The sequence below is a fragment of the Rhinoderma darwinii genome, chromosome 5 (genome assembly GCF_050947455.1).
Source record: "Rhinoderma darwinii isolate aRhiDar2 chromosome 5, aRhiDar2.hap1, whole genome shotgun sequence".
In the NCBI taxonomy this organism is placed as follows: domain Eukaryota; kingdom Metazoa; phylum Chordata; class Amphibia; order Anura; family Rhinodermatidae; genus Rhinoderma; species Rhinoderma darwinii.
In genome coordinates, this window is record NC_134691.1 from 233,260,557 (window position 1) to 233,272,627 (window position 12,071).

Genomic DNA, 12,071 nt, shown 5'->3' on the forward strand with positions numbered 1-12,071 from the left:
GATGAAACAACATCTGCAGGTAAGGTATCCGAGTGCATAAGGCGCAAATAAACTAAATCCCCCCCCCCCCCTCACTATCTGTCCTGCTGTAGACCTATTTGTCAAACTAGTTTCAAACGAATGGGCCACTATCTCTAGCAAAATTAAAAATGACAACTTGCCAAGAGATGAAAGAAAAAGTTTTAAATTAATTAAATCATGGCAGGACACAGTTATCAAACCTGCAGACAAAGGGGGTAATGTGGTATTGTGGCCCCGCAAAATGTATGTGCATGAGGCCAATCGTAAACTCAGAGACCCAGTATGTTATAAAAAACTGACGTTTAATCCCCTATCATCCTTTAGTTCAGAACTCTTGCTGATCTTACAACGGGCCAATGACAACGGAATCATCTCTAACATCTTGAAAGATTCTTTGTTTGTTGCTGAACCAACAATACCAACGCTATATCTTATGCCAAAAATCCACAAAGATACCAAAAATCCTCCAGGTAGGCCTATTATTTCAGGTTCTGGGGGTTTAACTGAAAAGATCTGCAAATGGATAGATTTCCACCTTAAGCCACTCGTCGAATGCCTTCCATCCTATCTTAGAGATTCAGCTGACCTCCTATTAAAAATCGACGGGATACATCTAGAACCGGATCACATTCTTGTCACCTGTGACGTCGAATCTCTCTACACGAGCATCCATCATGCTGATGGATTGCACGCTGTGGAGAGTTTTCTACGTATGAGTAATGTTGAGAATGAGGTGTCCCTTTTAATTTTAACGTTATTGGACTTCGTCCTGAAACACAATTTTTTTACCTTTAACAACTCTTTCTACCTACAGCTCCAGGGAACGGCAATGGGGGCAGCATGTGCTCCCTCATATGCCAACCTTTTTCTGGGGCTGTGGGAGAGAGACCTCTTTATGTCAAATCGGATGCCATCGATGAATCGAGTACTTTTCTGGGCCCGGTTCATCGATGACATCTTCTTGATCTGGCAGGGTACCGTTGACGAACTTTCCTCTTTTATTAGGACACTTAATCAAAACACCCTCAACATAAAACTCACATTTAAATGGAGTCGAGAAAATATTGATTTCCTAGATATTTGCATCAAACAAGATTCCAATGGTTTTTTGCAGACTGACTTGTACCGTAAAGCTACATCGACCAATTCCCTGCTGCACGCAACCTCATCACATCCACGCCATGTTATTGAGGCAATTCCTACGGGCCAATTCCTCTGTGTGAAAAAAATCTACTCAACCGTTGAGGATTTCAAAATCCGCTCTAAGGAATTAAAGGACAGATTTACTCAGAGAGGATATAGCCACCGGAATATCCGTCAAGCGCATTATCGAGCTCAACAAACCCCAAGAGATCAACTTTTAAAAACATATGCTAAAAATCAGCGAGAACAAAAGGTGAGATTTGTGACTACATACAACTCACGTTGGGTGGAAATGCGCGATATCATGTCAAAATTTTGGCCTGTCCTTTTAATTGATGTCACACTACCGAAAATATTACCTAACTATCCCGCTATGGCACCCCGTAGAGCGCCTAACCTTCGTGATTCCATCGTCCATAGTTATCTGACGCCAGCCAAACCAGGGCAAGTTTTTGGTACAAAGGGCCCAAAATGGGGATGTAAACCGTGCGGTGACTGCCTTAGCTGTCCTAATATCTTAAGATCCCAGTCTTTTACTGACTCTAGCGGTGAAGGCCAATTTAAAATCTGTTGCCCCATTACATGTAGAACAAAAGGAGTAATATACCATGCCACATGCCCTTGCCCCAAAATCTAAATTGGCATGACTACTCGAGAACTCCGAATAAGAATCAGAGAACATGTCAGAGACATTGACAATGCAAAAACAGTGACCGACATTGAAGCTTTAAAAACAATTCCCAGACATTTCCTTTCCCATCATGCTTGTGACTCCAAATTACTCCAAGTATGTGGCATTGACCACATCAATACACATATGAGAGGTGGAGATTTAAAGCAACATCTCCTTCAAAAAGAATGTAAATGGATCTGGAGACTCCAAACGATGGTGCCTAAAGGCCTCAATGAAACTGCCGGGTTCTCTGCCTTTCTCTAATTGCTCGCCTATTTTTAGTGGTGTTGGGTGTTTAAATTTGTATTTTATCATTTCATGATTTTTAATTAAAAAAAATTCTTCAGGGGACTGGTAAATTGCAAATAGGTAGGCATCCTCCTGAAACTTTACTGACACCTTCTTGTCCTTCGTCCTCCTATAACCTCCATCCTTGCACAGTTTGTTAGTCTTCCTTCCAGGTAACATAGTAACAAATCCAAATTGCTGGCGTCTTTGTAGGCGAGGGAGGAATTGTTGCAACTTTATATCTTACTTCTTTCAAATGTAGGGAGGAGAGCTCATTCCATCACATCCATCTAGTGCACACACACACAGGTCCATTGTGGCGGGTGCAATGGCTGCTTGCTGTTCCCCTACTCCACTCCACTATTCCACTATTTGACTGTGGTGGTGCTGCTGCTGCTGCTGCATCAATCTGCGGCTGTGGGTGGACTGAGTGACTGGCTGGCTCAGGTGCAGCTTTTGATCTTACCTAGGAGGGAGGAGGGACAGAGGAAAAGGAAGGTGAATGAGCTGTTCCAAATTGAAATGCAGGAAACACAGACACAACGCACCCAACACAAGAGGTGGCAAACTATTCATCAAGTCATTTAATAAATTAGGTCATTATCACACATTTCACAACATGCATTGTATAAAGGCATTGTCTGTCCAACAGGCGTTCACGTAATGGGATTAAAAGAGAGATCTAATGTGCAAGAAACAAACAATGGCAAAAACAAAAAGCACTTTTCAAATCTGATTTTAGTCAACGCATAAGGAAAGGGTGCACCCGTCCTGGAGATACTGCAATACCAGGTCAATGCATGGAGTGGACAGAGCAAGCTCTATTTCCATCTCCCTGTACTAAAAATCCATTTAATATATGGTCCCGAGATAGGGGACGTATCAGATATTAAACTGATAACAGATTTTTATTTTTTTTTCCTCAGTTAACAGACTCTCGTTTATGTTTCTGTAAGCAGTTTCACGTCATATGACTCAACCCATAAAACAAGGTCTAAAAAAAACATCATTTGGAAAAAAGCTATTAGCATAAACTTAAGGTAATAATAATCAAGTTTACTTACAAAAATTGTTCCATTCTGTATGTTTCCAGATTTCTTCCGCTTTTCCATCACCTAATCTCTTCTTATCACATAAAAACACTGTAAATAATCTGGATAAAAACACTTTTCTACATTCTCTCGGAGTTAGTATGTTCTTTCTAAAAATCAGCAGGTTTCTAGTATCCCACAAAACCTCCTTAAAAATAGTAAAAACAATCCAGCAGACGTGTACATTTAACCCCTTCCCGACATTTGCTATAAATATACGTCATAAAAAGCATTGACTTCCCGCAAAATGCCGTATATTTACGGCAAATGTTTGGCACCGGCGGCTCAGAAGCTGAGTCGGTGCCATAATCGCCGGATCTCAGCTGTATCTGACAGCTGACATCCGGCTGTAATGGCGGGGACCGAAATTAGCTTCGATCCCCGCCATTAACCCCTTAAGTACAGCGCTCAAACGCGATCGCTGCACTTGCCGGGGTTCCAGTGTCTGCAATGGCAACCGGAGGCCTAATACTGGCCTCCCGGTCTGCCTAGCACCGAAGCCGGTCAAGATCCGCCCGGCGGCGGAGCCTGATCGGCTTCCGTAGCTGCCGGCAAGATGGCGCCGGGTCAGGAGCTGATCCGGCGTCATCAGCGGTGGAAGTCAGCTGTACTGTACAGCTGACATCCACCTGTAACGGCAGCTCCGATCCCTGCCATTAACCCCTTCGATGCAGCAATCGAAAGCGATTGCTGCATCGTAGCGGTTACTAACAGATCGCCAGCCCTGACAGGCAATCAGGACTGGCGATTGCTGTTATGGCAACAGGAGACACAATGGTCTCCTGCTCTGCCATTACGGAAGCCGATTTAGGCCCCGCCGGGAGGCGAAGCCTAATCGGCTTGATGTCAGTGAATGACTGACAGATCTAATACATTGCACTACATAGGTAGTGCAATGTATTAGAAAAAAAAATCTGACCGTTCGACCTTCAAGGCATGGTGTTACCAGAAAAACATGTTTTTTTTTAAAAAATTAAACATTTAGTGTGTGGGTGATTAAACATGGTTCAAATTTTTTTTATTTTTTTCACGAGTCAGGAAATAGTCAGGAAATATTATAAATTAATTCTAATTTATAATACTACCCATTTTTGGTCACTAGATGGAGCTAGTTCCCAAAATTGCAGCATTGCAACATTGGGTTAAAAGCCCTCGCTCTAGTGAGCTCTCAGCATCCCCCCCTCCTTTATCCTGGCTAGTGCCGGGATAAACGAGGGGTTTGAAAGGTTTAACCTCCTACACTGTGTGTCGCCATTTTTTGAGGTAACCCACAGTGTAGTAGGTTTACATACAGTAGTAAACACACACAAACACTAACATACATTGAAATGTCTTACCTGCTCCTGCCGCCGCGGCTCCCTCCGGCCCGTCCGCTCCCTTTGCTGCCGCTGTTCCATGTGCACAAGTCCGGAAGCCGCGACCGGAAGTAGTAATATTACAGTCCGGCCGCGACTTCCGGTCCACAGGAAAATGGCGCCGGACGGCGCCAATTTCGAATAGGACTGTGTGGGAGCGGCGCATGCGCAGTTCCCACACAGACGCCGTACACGGACGTGAATGGGACGGGAGCCGTTCACAGTCCCTATGGGACTGTGGCTGCCGTACTCCATGTCTGTGTGTGTCGTTAATCGACACACACAGAAATGGAACAAAAAATGGCAGCCCCCATAGGGAAGAAAAAGTGTAAAAATAAGAAAAAGTAAAACACAAACACACAAATGAATAAAAACGTTTTTATTAAAGCACTAACATCTTTAACATATAAAAAAAATTATTTGCCATGACACTGTTCCTTTCAAGTCCCCTAGCGGGACTTGAGAAAAAGTGTAAAAAAAGTATAAAAAAGTGTAAAAAAAAGTGCAAAAAATAAAAGTTTGAAAACAATAAAAGTTTCAAGTAATCAAATAAAACACAATCCCCCTTTTACTCTTATCAAGTCCTTTATTATTGAAAAATAATAATAAACCATATGTATTTGGTATCGCCACGACCGTAACGACCTGAGGTATCAAAATATTATATTATTTATTGCACGCGGTGAACAGCGTAAAAAAAATACGTAAAAAACGTTACCAGAGTTTCTGTTTTTTGGTCACTTTGCCCTACAAATATTAGAATAAAAAGTGATCAAAAAGTCGCACGTATCTAAAAATGGTACCTATAAAAACTATAGCTCTTCCCGCAAAAAACAAGCCCTCATACACCTCCGTCGACAAAAAAATTAAAAAGTTATGGTTCTCACAACTTGGCGACAGAAAACATACATTCTTTTTACAAAAGTAATTTTATTGTGCAAAAAGTTGTAAAACATAAAAAAGTGCTATAAATTAGGTATCGCCGGAATCGTACTGACCCGCAGAGTAAAGTTAACATGTAATTTATAACGCATGGTGAATGCTGTATAAAAAAAGCTGTGCCTGAATTGCGTTTACCTGGCCTCCCAAAAAATAGGATAAAAGGTAATCATAAAGTCGCATGTACCCCAAAATGGTACCAATAATAACCACAGCTCATCCCGCAACAAACTAGCCCTCATGCCGCTACGTCTATGAAAAATAAAATTAGTTATGGCTCCAATAAGTCAGGAAATAAAAAAATATGCTGTTGTGCCCGAGGGGAACATTTCTTCTGTTTCAAGAGGCGATTTATCAAGGACCTAAAATTAGGAAACCAGGAAGGGGAAAGCCCAAACATATCCGCTGGAAGCCCGTATTATACCAGGACAACACTTTCCCAGCAAAATTCCCCAAACTTCAAAGTCGCGGAGTGTGGACCAAAAGGGGGATGAGAAATGACACCATTTATCAGTGCGACACTGGCCTGTGCAGAAAGGATTGCATCACAGCGTAACACACATCTTTGGATTATTTTTTTTTACCCCATTATTATACCACCTGACTATGCCCCTTATATACTCCGCCCCGCTTACATGTACCCCCACATTATAATTGGAAACACCAGCAATACTCAAACAAATATAGTACCAAGCAAAATCCGCTCTCCAAAAGCCAAATGGCGTTTCCTCCCATCTGAACCCTACAGCGTGCCCAAACAGCAGTTTCCTTCAACATATATGGCATCGTCATACCCGGGAGAACCCTTTTAACAATTTTTGGGGTGTGTGTCTCCAGCGTCATAAGCTTGCCATGACATATTTGCCACTGAATGGCATATCTAGGGAAAAATATTAATTTTTAATTTGCACCATCCGCAGTGCATTCATTTATGGAAAAGACCTGTGGGGTGAAAATGCTCACTACACCCCTTAATAAATGCCTTGAGGGGTGCAGTTTCCATAATGGGGTCACTTCTCAGGGGTTTCTTTTTATTATTTCACATCTGAGCCTCTGCAGTTGTGAACTAATACTTTGTAAATCGCCAAATTAGGCCTCCACTCCGCATGGTACTCTTCACTCCTGAGCCCTGTTATATGTCCAGGCAAAAGATTAGGGCCACATGTAGGGTGTTTCTAAAACCGGGAAACACCGCATGATAATTAGAGAGCTGTCTTGTTATGGTGGCACAAACCGGGCACCAGATATTGGCATATCTATGGAAAAAAATCCCATTTTCACTCTGCAACATCGACTGCACACTAATTTCTACAAAACACCTGCAGGGTTAAAATGCTTACTACACCCCTTGGTAAATGCATTGAGGGGTGTAGTTTCCAAAATGGGGTCACTTCTGGGGGGTTTCCACTGTTTTGGGCCCACAGGCGCCCAGAAACCAATCCATCAACATCTGCACTCCAAATGGCGGTCCTTCCCCTCTGAGCCCTGCCGTTTGCCCAAACAGCAGTTTATGACCACATATGGGGTATTGCCGTACTCGGGAGAAATTGCTTTACAAATGTTGGGCTCTTTTTTCCTTTATTTGTTGAGAAAATGAAAAAATTTGCGCTAAAGCTACGTCTTATTGAAGAAAAAGGATTGTTTTTATTTTCACTACCCAATTCTAATAAGTTCTATGACACATCTGTGGGGTCGAAACGCTCACTACACCCCTAGCTGAATTCCTCAAGAGGTGTAGTTTCCTAAATGGAGTCACTTTTTGGGCGTTTTCATTGTTTTGTCCCCTCAGGGGCTTTGCAAATGTGACATGGCCTCCGCAAATCATTCCTGCTAAATGTGATCTCCAAAAGCCAAATAGCGCTCTTTCCCTTCTAAGCCTCGCCGTGTGTTCAAACAGCCGGTTATTACCACATGTGGGGTATTGTTTTACTCGGCAGAAATTGCTTTACAAATTTTGTGGTGCTTTTTCTCCTTCATTCCTTGTGGAAATGAGAAAAAATTTGCAAAACCTACATTTTCTTTGAAAAAATTTAGATTGTCATTTTCAGGGCCTACTTCCAATAATTTATGCAAAAAACCTATGAGGTCAAAACACTCACTATACCCCTAGATAATTTCCTCAATGGGTGTAGTTTCCAAAATGGGGTCACTTGTGGGGGGTTTCCACTGTTTTGTCCCCTCAGGGGCTTTGTAAATGTGACATGGCCTCCGCAAACCATTCCTGCTAAATTTGAGCTCCAAAAGCCAAATGGCGCTCTTTCCCTTCTAAGCCCTACCGTGTGTCCAAACAGCCGTTTATTACCGCATGTGGGGTATTGTTTTACTCGGGAGAAATTGCTTTACAAATTTTGTAGTGCTTTTTCTCCTTTAGTCCTTGTGGAAATGAGAAAAAAAATCGCTAAACCTACATTTTCTTTGAAAAAATTTAGATTTTAATTTTCACGGCCTACTTCCAATAATTTCTGTAAAAAACCTGTGCGGTCAAAATGCTCACTACACCCCTAGATAATTTCCTTGAGGTGTGTAGTTTCCAATATGGGGTCACTTTTGGGGGATTTTCACTGTTTTGGCACCGCAAGAGCCCTTCAAACCTGACATGGTGCCTAAAATATATTCTAACAATAATAAGGCCCCAAAATCCCCTAGGTGTTCCTTTGCTTCTGAGGCCAGTGCTTCATTCCAGTAGCACGCTACGGCCACATGTGGGATATTTCCTAAAACTGCAGAAACTGGGCAACAAATATTGAGTTGCATTTCTCTGGTAAAACCTTCTGTGTTATAAAAAAAATTGTATTCAAAATGTATTTCGTAAATTTCACCTCTACTTTGCTTTAATTCCTGTGAAATGTGTAAAGGGTTTAGACATTTTCTAAATGCTGTTTTGAATACTTTGAGGGGTGACGTTTTTAAAATGGGGTGACTTTATGTGGGTTTCTAATATATAAGGTCCTCAAAGCCACTTCACAACTGAACTGGCCACTGTAAAAATAGCCTTTTGAAATTTTCTTGAAAATGTGAGAAATTGCTGCTAAAGTTCTAAGCCTTGTGATGTCATAGAAAAATAAAAGGATGTTCAAAAAACGATGCCAATCTAAAGTAGACATATGGGGGATGTTAATTAGCAAGAATTTTGTGTATTATAACTGCCTGTCTTACAAGCAGATACATTTAAATTGAGAAAAATGCAAATTTGTGCAATTTTTCGCTAAATTTTGGTGTTTTTCACAATTAAATACTGAACATATTGAGCAAATTTTGCCAGTAACTTAAAGTGCAATGTGTCACGAGAAAACAATCTCAGAATCGCTCTGATAGATGAAAGCATTCCGTAGTTATTACCACATAAAGTGAAACATGTCAGATTTGAAAAATGAGGCTCTGTCAGGAAGGTCAAAAGTGGCTAAAGAGGGAAGGGGTTAAATCAGAATTAAAATCCTTTCAAATATAAAATTCCTAAAACCAGTAAGTGCAACAAACAGGCCCTCCAATAAAAACAAAACTTGTCTGGCTTAAAAACAGTCCCAAAATATGTGATAAATATCTTCTGTACCTCCACAATCCTCCCTTGGACATACTTCTCGTATATTAATGCCCCGTCTACTCTGAAAAGATCGGGTTGGGAGGCAACCATGTAAGGAGAGCCATGGCACGTCTTTTTGTCTATTTGATAGCCCAGACACATAAAATAACTTCCATATCTTAGCTGACTGTGCAGAACTGCAAAATGGCACATCACACAAAACCTCATCTTTCCTCAAATGTTGTACTATTGCACTTTTCTCAGGCTTACCAAGGGAACTCAATCGGTATTGTTCACTAAAGGACCTGACGACCGTATAAAAATCAGGCATTACCAACGACATAGGTCTCCTCAGGTCCCTTTCACACCATCCCCATTTTGTAAGCAACCAACCTGCTAAATACTTACACATGTCAGCTGTCCTGTTGTTGCACTGTACGGTTTTAAAAATTAATAAAAAATAATGCATTTTTTAAAAAACCTCTATATTTGGAAAACCATACCCTCCCCGCTCGGGGTTGCTCATAACAGTCACTCTTCTTATCTTTTCCATTTTCGATCCCCAGTAGAAAATGAACAGTTTCCTCTTCATTCTTCTCATTCATAACTTTCCTGGCAGGAGGATCATAGTTGTGTATAAAAGTAGAGGTAAAATCACAGCTTTGATTATTAAAATTTTCCCTTTAAAAGACAAGTTTCTCAATTGCCAAAAATTTACCTTCTTCTCCACCTTTTTCTCCAATATTGCATGTCTCTTCTTGCCTTTTTAATCTTTCTCAAAAATTATACCTAAAATTTCTATCTCTTCTTTCTTTTGAATCTTATCCACCACTACATCCATTTGTTGTCCAAAATTCACTAGCTGGCATTTGCTCCAATTTACATTCATCCCTGCCAAGCTACAAAAAAATCCTCAAATGGGGATTCGCTCTATTGAGATCACTCTGAGAATTACAGATAAAGGCCACATCATCCATGTAGCCTATCAATTTGACATTTTTCCCATTGTCACCTGGGACAAAAATTCATCTCATTCCTTTGTCCTTCTGGACTGATTTTAAGTGTTTCAATTATGCATATGAATAGAATTGGGGAGAGCGGGCACCCCTGTCTCACTCCTGATCTTACCCTAAGGCCTCATTCACACGGCAGGGTTTCCCGGCCGGGTGCCGGCCGTTCATAAATCGGCCGGCACCCGGCTGCATTAGGAATAATAGACCCCTAATGGGGCTATTCACACGACCGATTTTTTGACGGCCGGGAAAACCGCCCGTCAAAAAATAGGACATGCTCTATTTTCGCCCGGGTACCCGGCCGCCCGGCTCCCATAGAAGTCTATAGGGCCGGGTAATACCCGGCCATCACCGGGATGTGTCCCGAGTGACGGCCGGATTTTCCGGCTCTTGCGCTCTATCTCCTCCTCCTCACAGCGCAGAGTGCATGTGAGGAGGAGGAGTTGATGCCATTCTGACGAATGGCATCGCTGTACACGGTGTGGCAGGGCCGGGGTGTACAGCAGGTGGAAGGGAGCGCTGCGCTGGCTCCCTTCTCCTGCTTGTTTTAAAAGCGCCCTGGCCCGGCGACACCTTTGATGGCGCCGCTAGCAGCTGCAGCAGCTGCTGCGGCTGCTACTACTGTAGCGACGCCACTATAGCAGAGCAGGGAGGTATCTCCCCGCTCTGCTATAGTGCTAGCCGCACTTTAGCTCCTTGAAGGAGCGGAATCCCCGTGTGTTCGGGGATTCCGCTCCTGGACAGAGCGCTTGATGTCTCTGTCCATATCTGGGCAGTGACATCAGGGGAAAATCCTGAAGCGGAATCCCCGAACACATGGGGATTCCCCTCAGGAGTTGCCGCTGATGTCACTGTCCGGATCTGCCCGGCCAGGAACGGATGCATAACTTTATGCAAACCGGCCAGGCAGAATGGCCGATTTTACCGGCCGGCACTCGGGCTCGGACGCGACCCGGTCGTGTGAATCCCGCCTAACGCCTCATTCACACGACAGGGTCCGAGTGTCGGCCGATAAAATCGGCCGTTTTGCATCCGTTTTGCATCCGTTCCGGGCCGTGTTGCCGTTTTTAAAGGCCGATTTTGACACGTTTTGCATCCGTGTTTTTCCCTGTCCATTTTATAATCGGATGAATTTCATTTAAATTTGATGCCACACACAGCCCTTTGTAGATAATGCCACACAGCCCCCTGTAGGTAATGCTACCCAGCCCCCTGTAGGTAATGCTACCCAGCCCCCTGTAGGTAATGCTACCCAGCCCCCTGTAGGTAATGCCACCCTGCCCCTTGTAGGTAATGCCACCCTGCCCCTTGTAGGTAATGCCACCCTGCCCCTTGTAGGTAATGCCACCCAGCCCCCTGCAGGTAATGCCACCCAGCCCCCTGCAGGTAATGCCACCCAGCCCCCTGCGGGTAATGCCACCCAGCCCCCTGCAGGTAATGCCACCCAGCCCCCTGCAGGTAATGCCACCCAGCCCCCTGCAGGTAATGCCACCCAGCCCCCTGCAGGTAATGCCACCCAGCCCCCTGCAGGTAATGCAACCCTGCCCCTTGTAGGTAATGCCACGCAGCCCCCTGCAGGTAATGCCACCCAGCCCCCTGCAGGTAATGCCACCCTGACCCTTGTAGGTAATGCCACCCAGCCCCTCAGGTAATGCCACCCAGCCCCCTGCAGGTAATGCCACCCAGCCCCCTGCAGGTAATGCCACCCAGCCCCCTGCAGGTAATGCCACCCTGCCCCTTGCAGGTAATGCCACCCTGCCCCTTGTAGATAATGCCACCCTGCCCCTTGTAGGTAATGCCACCCAGCCCCCTGTAGGTAATGCCACCCTGCCCCTTGTAGGTAATGCCACCCTGCCCCTTGTAGGTAATGCCACCCTGCCCCTTGTAGGTGATGCCACCCAGCCTCCTGCAGGTGATGCCACCCAGCCCCCTGTAGGTTGCACCCATCCCCCCCACATTCCAGGAGAAGTCACTGACTTCAATGTCCATATATGGACAGTGTAGTCACTGACTTCTCCTGGAGAGGAA

The 12,071-nt window shown here is 43.9% G+C and overlaps 1 pseudogene; it reads right to left on the bottom strand.

The window, feature by feature from the left end:
* Positions 1–2,880: 2,880 nt before the first annotated feature.
* LOC142654448 (U2 spliceosomal RNA) lies at positions 2,881–3,085 on the bottom strand (annotated as a pseudogene).
* Positions 3,086–12,071: the final 8,986 nt, after the last annotated feature.